Below are 11807 nucleotides of genomic sequence, written 5' to 3' on the forward strand. Positions count from 1 at the left end.
GCCGATGCAGGGGACACGGGTTCGTGCCCCGGTCCGGGAAGATCCCACATGCCGCGGAGCGGCTGGCCCGTGAGCCGTGACCGCTGAGCCTGCCCGTCCGGAGCCTGTGCTCCGCAGCGGGAGAGGCCGCAACAGTGAGAGGCCCGCGTACCGCAAAAAAGAAAAAAAGGGGGTCTACCATGAGGTTTTTGTATAGCAGTCTAAATATATAATATACACACACACACACACATACACACATAATATATATATGATTGTTTTAAGCTGCTGATCTCCTAATTTCAAATGGATTTTAAAAACCCTGCATCTGTACTCCTCCCATTACAATTACTGCTTTTGACGTCATATTTTACATCTAATTGTTTTGCGTATCCCTTAACGGCTTATTGCGGATACAGATGATTTTACTACTTCTGTCTTGTAACCTCCCTACTAGCCTTGTGTGTGGATGGTTTCCTACCTTTATTGTATGTTGCCTTCACTGGTGAGCTTTCTCACTTCATAATTTTGTTTCTAGTTGTAGCCAAGAAAGGGGTCTAAATAAATGGAGGCACCCACCTTACTTTCAAGGAAATACAAAAGCATTTAATGATGTCGACTGTTCTCAAACTACTCTATCAGTGCAGCCCCCATTAGAATCCTAATATGGTAGCTGTGGGCTTATTTTAAATTCTAAAGTGCTGTTTGAATGTCTCAAAATTAGCATGTTCTCACTTACTGGGTTGAGAGGAGGAGCCCGACTTTGGTCTCAGGTTCAAGCCCAGCTCTGGTACTTTCTACTTGTGGGGACACCAGCAAGGTGCTCACCCTCCCAGCCTCAGTTTCCCCATCTGTAAAATAAGGTGACATAATCCTGCCTACTTCATGGGATTTGTCTTAGGATAAATAAATTAATACAGGAAAAAATGTCCAGCACAGTATCTGGCAGTAAGAGTAGCTATGACACTTAAGTAACCAAAAGGAAAAGAATACAAGTACTAAGTCAAACAAAGTAAATCACCTCTCTCCCAAAGTCAAATAGCAAACTGAGTCTGCCTGACTTTGCCTATGAGGAATGTTTATTTATCCTAAATGCTAACAAATTGTGCTTCAAAATTTGACTCTGGTTCCATTGGGATTTCTCTCAGTTAAGAAGAGACCATTCCTTTTTCAATCACTTTGTTTTATGGCGAGTTCTAAGTGACTGTCATTGTGGTTTTAATATTCTTAGTACTGACTATAGGAACGAGGGTATAGGAAGGTGGTGGGTGGAGATAGATATTATTTATCCCAAGACAGACAGGGACTCTGGGGACTCATGTCTTCAGCGGGATGCTCTGGTCACTCGTGTCCTTTTGGCTGAGGTTGGAAAACCCAGAGATTCTTTAGGTCTTGCAACTGATGAACATATGTCCCACCTCCCCTTTCATAATCCCTCTTGTTCCAATTTACCAAAGACAGTAGGTTTCTGCATCATCCACCAGAATCTTAACACAGAGCCTTGACTCTGCGTTTAGAAATCCCTGGACCTCAAAGAAACAGTTTAAAGTCTTATTTGGTGATACAGAAAAATTTTTCTATATCAAGTGATTTCTACTTCTTTCCTCTAATAAAATCAAAAGAGGACCTAATTTAGCTGACTGATAAATTATTAAAAATCATTTTGAGTGATAAATTCCGATGCCATTTTTAGCCTGTAGTTCAGAATGATTGAAAAAATTGAATGGCATCGCTATCACAAAACTCATTCTGCAACCGCAAATTCATGTGACAAGTGTTTTCAGAGTTTACATCCATGAAGATGAAAAACATGAATAAAAGTACCTCAGTTTAGCAATAATTCACAGTATCCATGTATGTGTAAAATCAAGAGTCCTCATTCAGTTCATGAAGAGATACATTTATCAATAACATTTTACATCATGTGTTTAAAAAGAATCAACAATTGAAATAAATGTCTGGTCTTCATGCAAAGTTGCAAGCATCTCTGCTGGTACCCAAATCACCAATACACCTTATCTTACAAACTCCTTGAAGCCATTTTATCCCTTCTTCCCATGCCTTTCTGCATTGTGGAACCTATGAGATTTATGCCCTGAGGTTCCTCAGGGAAACGTGTGAGTGATGTAGCCACTCCTTACTACTCCCACAGACCACCTGCCAGCCCCACTCCTACCCCTAATGCAGCTCAGACTTTGGGCCAAGGGTGTGAGCTGCAGAGGGAGGCATATAACATGGAAAAATCCACTGGGCATCAGAGGTTGTTTCCTTCACCTTGTTCACCAACTCTTGCCATGAAGTGATGGCCTTGTGATGTTTAAATCCCTTTTCTGTGTCATACCTTAGGCAGAAGGAGGTAAGAAAATATCAGAAATGCTTGGTTTGCTCCGGAATTCTCCATACCAGTTACTCATCGTGTGCCCTGGACTACCTGTGCTGTTCATAGTGCTGGGGATCCAGCCCAGGTACCAGTTGAGACACAACCTACAGTTTGGGGACCATCCACTTGTAAATTGACTTCATCCACCATGTGGCATCAGTGGGGTACTCCCATGAGCCAGTGCTGTCAGGTACACTATTTGGATGGCCCAAGGCCTCCTCTCCTGAGAAGGCAGAGCTGTGTTCATCACAATACATTTTGCCTCAATAATACAATTTTTAACTTTGTATTTGGAATTAACTTCAAACACGCAGAAACATTGTAATGATGTGTATAGTGGAACACCATCATGCCATTACCCAGATGCACTTTTTAAAAAATTGAAGTATAGTTGGTGTACAGTATTTTATAAGTTGCAAGTGTACAATAGATTCATGATTTTTAAAGGTTTTCTTCCATTTACAGTTATTATAAAATATTGGATATATTCCCTGTGTTGTACAGTATATCCCTTGTAGCTTATACATGATAGCTTTAATTCCCTACCCCTATATTTCCCCTCCCACCCTCCCTCTCCCCGCTGGTAACCGCTAGTTTGTTCTCTGTACGTGTGAGTCTGTTTGTTTTTTGTTATATTCACTAATTTGTCGTATTTTTAAGATTCCACATATAAGTGATACCATACAATATCTGTCTTTCTCTGTCTGACTTACTTCACTGAGCATAATACCCTCCAAGTCCATACATGGGGTTGCAAATGGCAAAATTTCATTCTTTTCTATGGCTGAGTAGTATTCCATTATGTAGATATATACCAGATGCACTTATTGTTGATGCATTGCTTGATTTACTTTATATATGTTCTTTTGGAGACTTCTTCTCACAAAGACACAGGCCAAACATTTCAATACATGGAAGAAAAATTCCAGCAGACACGCATAGCCTTTAACATGAAATTATACCCATATATTCCACTGGCCCCAAAGCTGTGGCAAGGCCATACATACATAAAGTCAGGGATGATGTAGGGACTAAAGAAACTACAAAAAGCAGATCTTTTGTGGATGCGAACCCTCCCATGTCAAGAAGAACATGTAGGCTGCATTTGAAAGATTGGAGGAGCACTGCATTAATGAAACTGTCATGGGCTCCTGATTTCCAGGCAGTGTTCCAGAGGTTTCCCTTACCATGCAGAAGACACTTGAATGTCAAGGACTCTCCCTCCATCCGAAGCCCTTTTCTGCAGGAGTCAAGACTGCCAGACCAAGGTGAGGTACTGTTCCAATACGTCTGTTCTACCTAGGGAACGGATGTTACCGAAAGCAATTCCGAGGGAGAGCTGCCTTGTAGCAGTGAAGCCAGGTGTTAACAACTCTTCCTGCCCCTCCCACAGTAAGGTGAGCTGGCGTGTCCTTGAGATACACGTTCTCATTGTAGGGCAGCCCCACAGGTGCAGGAGACCCCTGAGGACAGCAAGTCACAACCCCTTCACTGGTCCTTTCCTGAATAGGGGAGTTTGAGTCCTCTGCAAACACAAGTGCCACTTATAATAATGGAAATAGCAGATTTTCGCCACCTTTCTCCTTGAGAAGAAAGGAGTAACTCTATGGTGTCCATGACAGGTTGAATGAAAATGAAGGTTTAAAAAAAATTTTACGTATTTATTTGTTTGTTTTGGCTGTGTTGGGTCTTCGTTGCTGTGTGCGGGCTTTCTCTAGTTGCGGTGAGCAGGGGCTACTCTTCGGTACGTGGGCTCCTCATTGCAGGAGAAGCAGTGGGCTCAGCAGTTGCGGTACGCAGGCCCTAGAGCATGCGGGCTCAGTAGTTGTGGTTCGTGGGCTCTAGAGCTCAGGCTCAGTAGTTGTGGAGCACAGGCTTAGTTGCTCCACGGCATGTGGGGTCTTCCCGGACCAGGGATTGAACCTGTGTCCCCTGCATTGGCAGGCGGATTCTTAACCACTTCGCCAGAGGGAAGTCCCAATCTCAGAGTCTCTTGCCAGCTGCCTTCTCATTAAGTTCTCTAACGGAAGGCACTGATGAAGATAGGAAGGTGGGAAGAGGGCAGTAGTCATGTGCTGTGGTATTGTTTAAGGGAGAAAAGCTTTCTAGAATCCAGTTTAGAATTTGTCTATCTGTGGCAGACCACTGATTGGGGACCTGATGCCTTCCCACGATCAACAGAGAGAGAGGCAGAGAAACCAGTCAATAAAATAAAGAATTTGAGGTGTGGTCCTGACTTGCCAGCCCTGGGCTATATGGACTATGTCAGCTTGAGAGAACCAATTCATCTTAAGTCCCAGGAAATGGAGATACACTTCCTTCTTTACATGAGAGTCCGTATTGTGCTCATCTGGTGTATTGAAACTTTTTAACGGGAATCTGGACCTCTCATAAAGGTGTTTTGGTCCATGTATCATTGTTTTTTTTGTTTTTTAAAAAATATTTATTTATTTATCTTTGGCTGCATTGGGTCTTCGTTGCTGTGCGCGGGCTTTCTCTATTTGCAGCGAGCGGGGGCTGCTCTTCGTTGCAGTGGCTTCTCTTGTTGTGGAGCACGGGCTCTAGGCGTGCAGGCTTCAGTAGTTATGGCACGTGGGCTCAGTAATTGTGGCTCTCCCGGCTCTAGAGTGCAGACTCAGTAGTTGTGGTGCACGGGCTTAGTTGCTCCGCGGCATGCGGGATCTCCCTGGACCAGGGATCGAACCCATATCCCCTGCATTGGAAGGCGGATTCTTAACCACTGTGCCACCAGGGAAGCCCCATGTATCATTATTAAATCAGTCTTTCTGTGAGGGAATAAAGGCTGGGACTTCCGCCATCTTGCTGATTTCACTCTGGGGATATCCTAGTTCCTCTCTAATTTCCAGTAGCTATCACGGAGAGCATATAAAAGCTGCTGTATTTTTACATATTGTTGATACATCTAGCCACCTTACAAAGTATCTCATCTTACTATCTTAATACTGCTTGTTGTATTTCAAGAGCCTGTCTCATGTTTCCTGGCAAAACAATCATGCTCTCTGCAAATGAATGCGTTTTCTGTCTTCTTTGGAAATATTTAGGATTGGTCCATTTTATTATTTTTGTCGCTACTTAGGGGGGTTGACACAAAGCAAGGTTGACTGACTGCATGTCACAGGCATATTTTTGTTTATCCTGGATTTTAATGGAAATGTCATTAGCATCCATTATTTTATTTTATTTTAATTTTTAAAATGATTTTCTTTGTTTTGGCCGTGCCACGCGGCTTGTGGGATCTAAGTTCCCCAAACAGGGATGGAACCCAGGCTCTCGGCAGTGACATCAGCAAGTCCTAACCACTGGACCGCCAGGGAATTCCTGTATCCATTATTTTAGAACTGCACTTGCTCTTGGTATTGTAAATTATTTTTTTGTACCTAAATAGTTTCTTCTATACTTATTTTACTTTAAATTTTTATTAAGAATGGTCATTGAGTTTCATTAAATAACCTTCATCTAGTCGTATAATAGGGAGATTTCTTTTTTTCAGTTGTTGAGATGATGATATCGGTAACGTGTATGATATTGAACTGCACCCTTGGTTTTGGAATCCCCTGTGTATGTTTCACATTTTAATCCAAGGCCACCTCTGGCCTATATTTAATGATTTCAGAGGAGAACTTTTACACACACACACACACACACACACACACATTGACATAATACTGTGGTTCTCAAAGCATGGTCCATGGGCCACTGTGGAACTCTGAGATTCTTACAAGGGGTCCTGGGAGATCAAACTCTTTTAATAATAATACTAAGTTATTATTTTTCAGGTCACTCTCATTCTCTTACAATTGTTCCTTAGAGTTTTCCAGAGGCTATGTGATATGTGACACAGCAACAGATTTAATGCAGAAGAAAATATATTTCAGCAGTTTTCTATCAGTTGTATGTTAAAGAGACTTGCAAAAATCTAAACATTGGTAATCCCAATGCAACGCAATTTTTTTTGTCCTTTTGGAAAATATAAACTTTTTAACAAAGATATGCTATATATTAAAATATATGAATTTATTATTCTTATGATTAAATAAAAAATAAATATTTTATAAATGTCTCCATTTTAAACTCTGTGTAAATGTAGATATTTATAAGCCACTTAAACAGAAGCTCTTTTTTGCGGTCCTTAATCGTTTTTACAGTTATAATGGATTCCCTTTTCTGAGAACCATGGACATAATATAACCACAGACATGTAAGTACATTTATATACGTATCATTTAAATAATACTAAGTATCCTACTTATTATTTTCACTCCTAGCTATCAATACTCATAAAAACAAGGAAGGTTGAGGGACCTCCCTAGTGGTCCAATGGTAAAGAATCCACCTTTCAAGATCCCACATGCCTCAGGGCAACTAAGCCCCCGCACCACAACTACTGAGCTCACGCCTCAACTAGAGAGCCTGCGTGCCGCAAACTACTGAGCCCAAGCGCTCTGGAACCCACGCACCACAACTAGAGAAGAGAAAACCTACACTCTGCAACTAGAGAGAAGCCTGCGCGCCACAACAAAGAGCCTGCATGCCGCAGTGAAGATCCCGTGAGCCGCAACTAAGACCTGACACAGCCAAAAAAAAAGAAAATAATAATAATAATAATTTTTTAAAACAACAACAGGGACGGTTGAGAAGAAGTGGAAGTAGGCAAAAGGAAGATCTCACTGAGGAGACATTTGAGCAGAGACCCAGGAAACAAGAGAAATTGAAATGAGATTAAAACAGGATTGGTATGTACTGCATATTCCTATGTGTTCAAAGGCAAATAGTAATAAATTTTAAAATAGTATTCAGTTGTTAGATTGTGTATATTTGGCAAATACGCTGCTCAGAGACAGGACTAAGTGGGCAATTAATAGATTTTTTAAAAGAATTTCTTTTTGGATGTGGACCAGTTTTTAAAGTCTTTGTTGAATTTGTTACAATATTGCTTCTGTTTTATGTTTTGTTTTGTTTTTCTTGCTGCGAGGCACGTGGGATCTTAGCTCCGTGACCAGGGATGGAACCCGTACCCCCCGCATTGGAAGGTGAAGTCTAAACCACTGGACCACCAGGGAAGTCCCAATAGATCTGAATCCAATAATTCTTTCAGTCTCTGATATTCTTTCTTTACCTCCAAAACACATATATATCTTCATCCTTCTACTTATTTATTTATTTATTTATTTATTGCGGTATGCGGGCCTCTCACTGTTGTGGCCTCTCCCGTTGCAGAGCACAGGCTGCGACGCACAGGCTCAGCGGCCATGGCTCACGGGCCCAGCCGCTCCGCGGCATGTGGGATCCTCCCAGACCTGGGCACGAACCTGTGTCCCCTGCATCGGCAGGTGGACTCCCAACCACTGCGCCACCAGGGAAGCCCTACTTATTTTTATATTATCTCAGTGGTTTCTCTAAAAATGGTTATTACTGTTACATATGAGTCCAAGCTGGGAGACTGGAGCTGGGGGTGCTCCTCAGAACCCAGTGGATGCTGAGAGTGGGCGGTGGGAGTATTTGTACTGGGCGTGGGTGTAAAGAGATGCAGTGCCTGTGGAGCATTTGAAAGTGATGAGTAAAAGTGAAGCTTCCCCAGAACCTACTTTTCTAAATAACATCAGTGATAAAGTCCACCTCCCTGAAGAGATATCAGTATAAGTTTTAATACTCGTTCTACCTTCCATTGCCCTGGAACAGACCACTCCCAGAGCCCTGTCCTCGATACTCCCCCGACTCCATGCGGTCACTCAGGCACCCAGGCTGTCCTGATGAAGGCCTCAAGCATCTCTTAGGGCCTTAGGACTCTACTGGATCTTGGCGTTAGGTGGCAGATGAGGGAACAGGGAAGGGGCTTTCCGAGACATGTCTGGAGGTGATGTTTCCCATGACTCCCCCATTCCATTGACCTGAACTCAGGGACGTGGCCACACCCCAGGGAAACAAAGCCAGCTGTGTGTCCTGGCGGCAGAGGAAAATGGCTTGGTAAATAGCTCTCTAGTATCTGTTTGTTTTGCTTTTTTAAACTGCTTTATTGACTTCACGATATATAATGAACATCTCTCCATGCAACAGGTAAAACTCCCCTGCTGATAGAAACTTACAGATTGGGTCAGAAACACAACATTCAATTAGAAGCTGGTAACGGGAGAGCCGCGAGAAACAAGTAACACCAAAAGGTTTACAACAAAGGTACGTCACACACATGTAAGTTTAGGAAACGGTGTGTCTCCCTACTACCTTCAGGGAAGACATCAGGATCCAAGGCATAAGGCAAAGCTCATCATAATCCTGGTGAGGGGGGTCAGGGCTAACTGCCCGCAGACTCTGACTCACTGCTTTTCCCTCAGCTGCCTCACCTCCGCCCCAATCCTTTCCATATTCTCTTCTCTCATCCTTAGCTGCGGCTCTCTAAGACTCTGAGTCATGTCCCATCTACACGGCAGGATGGACTGCCTAATGCAGAACCGCCTACGATTTCCTCTAGGTACACAATATTCACCAGCCTCCAAAGGGCCACGGGCTCTCCTTTATCAGCATCTCGCCCCTTTTCATCCTTGTTTTCATTCTCCTGGTTGGCACGTTCCATGTTGAGAGTGTTACCGCTTGTTCCTCTTTGGACGCCATTGCGCCTGCGCCTGTCCTCGCTGTCTCCTGCTTCTCCCGATTCTTGCTGCACGTGTGCCACCGCCACACTTCGACTCGCAGACCGTTTTCTGTGGCCAAACGCCATGCCGCGCGGGGGGGCATGGGGGCTGCCGTCTCTGCCCCGGGACCCCTGGAGAGGGGTCCACAGGCCGTGTCCGCTCGCCCACGCCATCTCTGGGGACCCCCCTCCAGGTCCCTTACCTGTTCTCCGTGCACCTCCTACTCTTGGGGGCAGACTGCAGCCCGCACTCCCTCAGGGCCACCAGGAGCAGGGAGCGAGAAGTGAGCGAACGACGGCCGGGCTGATATCTGTTTTTAATATCCTTACTGTCTAGAGCATAAACTATTTTGTAAATTGTTGATCTTGGTAGGCAAACACTATATTTCATTTCTTTTCCTTAAATTCTTTTCTTAAAAATAATATTTAAAAAATTTATTTTTATGTATTTTATTTTTTGGCCCTGTTGCACAGCATGTGGGATCTTAGTGCCCCGACCAGGGATGGAACCTGTGCTCCCTGCTTTGGAAGCGCGAAGTCTTAACCACTGGACTGCCAGGGAGGTCCCAATATTTCACTTCTAATCCTGTCACCCTCAGCAAAATCTATAAACAAAACACATTTTTTCAACAGCTTTATTGAGATATAACTCACATATCATAGAATGCATGCATTTAAAGGGTACATTTCAGTGGTTTTCAATATATTCAGGTTGTGCAATCATCCCCACAGTCCATTGTAGAACATTTTTCATCACCCCCCAAAAGAACCCCCCAGACAGCAGACATTCCCCATTCCCAATAACTCCCTCAGTCTTAGGCAATAAGTAATCTCCTTTCTGTCTCCATTCTCTTTTAATGCTGCTGATGAAAGGTCTGTTGTGAATTCTAGTTATTTTGTGGGAAAAGTTTAGATTTTTCTTTTCAACGTTGATTTTCTGAAAGTTCACGGAAACTAGGATTTATTCAGACATCAGTCTTTTTCACTCATCTATCTTAGCCCTCACTGAGCCCTTTTAGTCAGAAACTGACGAAACACGTGTATCTTTACTACCATCCCCAGGCAATTGCCATCCTGTTCTTTTTTTTTTTTTTAACTGAAATATAGTTAATTTACAATATTGTGTTAGTTTCAGGTGTACAGCAAAGTGATTCAGTTATATATACATATTTTTTTTTCAGATTATTTTCCATTCTGTTCATGTGTTTTGTGAGAAGTGTTTTAACTCGAGTGTTTACTTCCAGGAGACACAATATTTGCTTTAGTGACTAAAAGACACGTGTTAGAAGTGCAGCTAGAACGATGCGCTTCTGCCTGGACAGATGTTACTATCCTGTCTCCAGCTCCAAGTAATAAGAGTCCTACAGAGTGTACTTAGAAGGAAAACGACGAGCAATATTTCCATGAGGTCTTTTTCTCCATCCTCATTTCGCCATAAACTTCTAACACGACACTAAGGATTCTAGCCTCCTCCCTGGTCTGTGATTCCTGTTTCTTTCCACCCGAGTTTGTTACCAGTGCATTTTCCGCAGGGCACGTAGCCCTCACGTACCTACCGTCTGCTCTCCGTTCCCTATCCCCTGAGTGCTGAAGCTACTTATTAGGTAATGAGGACGCCAGGTTGAACCCTTTTCCGCTCCACAGAGCGACAGCCCAGTGCTGGAGAAAGACACCTAAGATAAATACATTGGGTATGTATTTGACAATTCATTGATTCATATTTTCTAGGAGCGTGGTGTTCTTTTACCGAGTGATTGGAGATTTTCCTATGATCATTCTCTTCTTGATTTTCAGTTTGATTCCACAATGGTCAGAGAACATACTTTGTACGATTGCACTTATTTTGCCATTGTCAAGGTTAGTCGAATGACGTGTTGGCGTGGACATCCTTTGCTCCCGTCTCCAGTGTTCCTGCTACACTCCCATCCTCTGGACATCTGGTAGTTGCTGGCGCTGTTGGCACGGTCCACCGTCATTCTCTTGAACTCCGCGTGGATTTCCAGCCACAAGTCCCTTGAACAGACACTCTTCGGCTATATCATTGGCCAGGTGGTGCGCCTGGCAAACACGTGACCATGGAGAATGGGTACCCTCACTCCACTGGGGCAGCTCTGTGATGTCCTGAGGCAGATGGAGGCCCAAGCTGTCCAGGTGCTGAGACTGGGGCTAGGAAGGGGCTTTCTGGGCCTGCCCTGTCTAGAGGCTGACATCAGGTTCTGCAGTCCTAGGAGGGTACCTCCTGGGAGCTGCCATTGCTCGGAATCCTGAGACCTCCTCCCTTCCAAGCCGGTCACCGGTCACCGGTCTGACTGGGAGATGGGAATTTCACTGACTACAGTCCCATTTGGTCTTCTGGCGCCGCAGGGCAGGACCTTCTCTTGTGTTTCATTCCTGTCCGTGTTATACCTGACAGAAGAGTTGAACCTGGTGGGAGCTGAATTGTCCCGAGAAAGGGCCAGAGGTCTACCTGGTGGAGGGGATGGCCCAGGAAGGAAGAGGGACCCTCGGAGGTGTGAGCAGAAGTGGCAATAACTTATCCCTTGTTACAGGATTGTGGGGACTGGTAAAAGTAAGGGGAGCTAAGGTTTGATTTAAAAATCTCTTGCTGGGCTTCCCTGGTGGCGCAGTTGTTGAGAGTCCGCCTGCCGATGCAGGGGATGCGGGTTCGTGCCCCGGTCCGGGAAGATCCCACATGCCGCGGAGCGACTGGGCCCGCGAGCCATGGCCGCTGAGCCTGCGCGTCCGGAGCCTGTGCTCCGCAATGGGAGAGGCCACATCAGTGAGAGGCCCACATACTGCAAA

At 44.2% G+C, this 11807-nt stretch overlaps 3 long non-coding RNA genes and 1 pseudogene across 4 annotated transcripts; 3 read left to right on the plus strand and 1 right to left on the minus strand.

The window, feature by feature from the left end:
* Window positions 1–2329: 2329 nt before the first annotated feature.
* On the plus strand, window positions 2330–6763 carry LOC112401981 (uncharacterized). The gene is made up of 3 exons (XR_003003661.1): window positions 2330–2444; window positions 3522–3627; window positions 6646–6763. It is a non-coding gene; the product is annotated as an uncharacterized LOC112401981 (long non-coding RNA).
* A 132-nt stretch (window positions 6764–6895) lies between these two features.
* Window positions 6896–7532, plus strand: LOC112401980 (uncharacterized). The gene is made up of 2 exons (XR_003003660.1): window positions 6896–7113; window positions 7353–7532. It is a non-coding gene; the product is annotated as an uncharacterized LOC112401980 (long non-coding RNA).
* A 183-nt stretch (window positions 7533–7715) lies between these two features.
* Window positions 7716–11669, plus strand: LOC112401970 (uncharacterized). 2 transcript variants are annotated; one of them, XR_003003654.1, is made up of 4 exons: window positions 7716–8344; window positions 8435–8551; window positions 10250–10696; window positions 10800–11669. It is a non-coding gene; the product is annotated as an uncharacterized LOC112401970 (long non-coding RNA). The 2 variants fall into 2 exon arrangements; XR_003003655.1 differs by lacking the exon at window positions 10250–10696.
* LOC112401969 (protein BEX1-like) lies at window positions 8566–9453 on the minus strand (annotated as a pseudogene).
* Window positions 11670–11807: the final 138 nt, after the last annotated feature.

This window comes from Neophocaena asiaeorientalis, unplaced genomic scaffold, assembly GCF_003031525.2.
Source record: "Neophocaena asiaeorientalis asiaeorientalis breed wild unplaced genomic scaffold, Neophocaena_asiaeorientalis_V1.1 scaffold43, whole genome shotgun sequence".
Taxonomy (NCBI): Eukaryota; Metazoa; Chordata; class Mammalia; order Artiodactyla; family Phocoenidae; genus Neophocaena; species Neophocaena asiaeorientalis.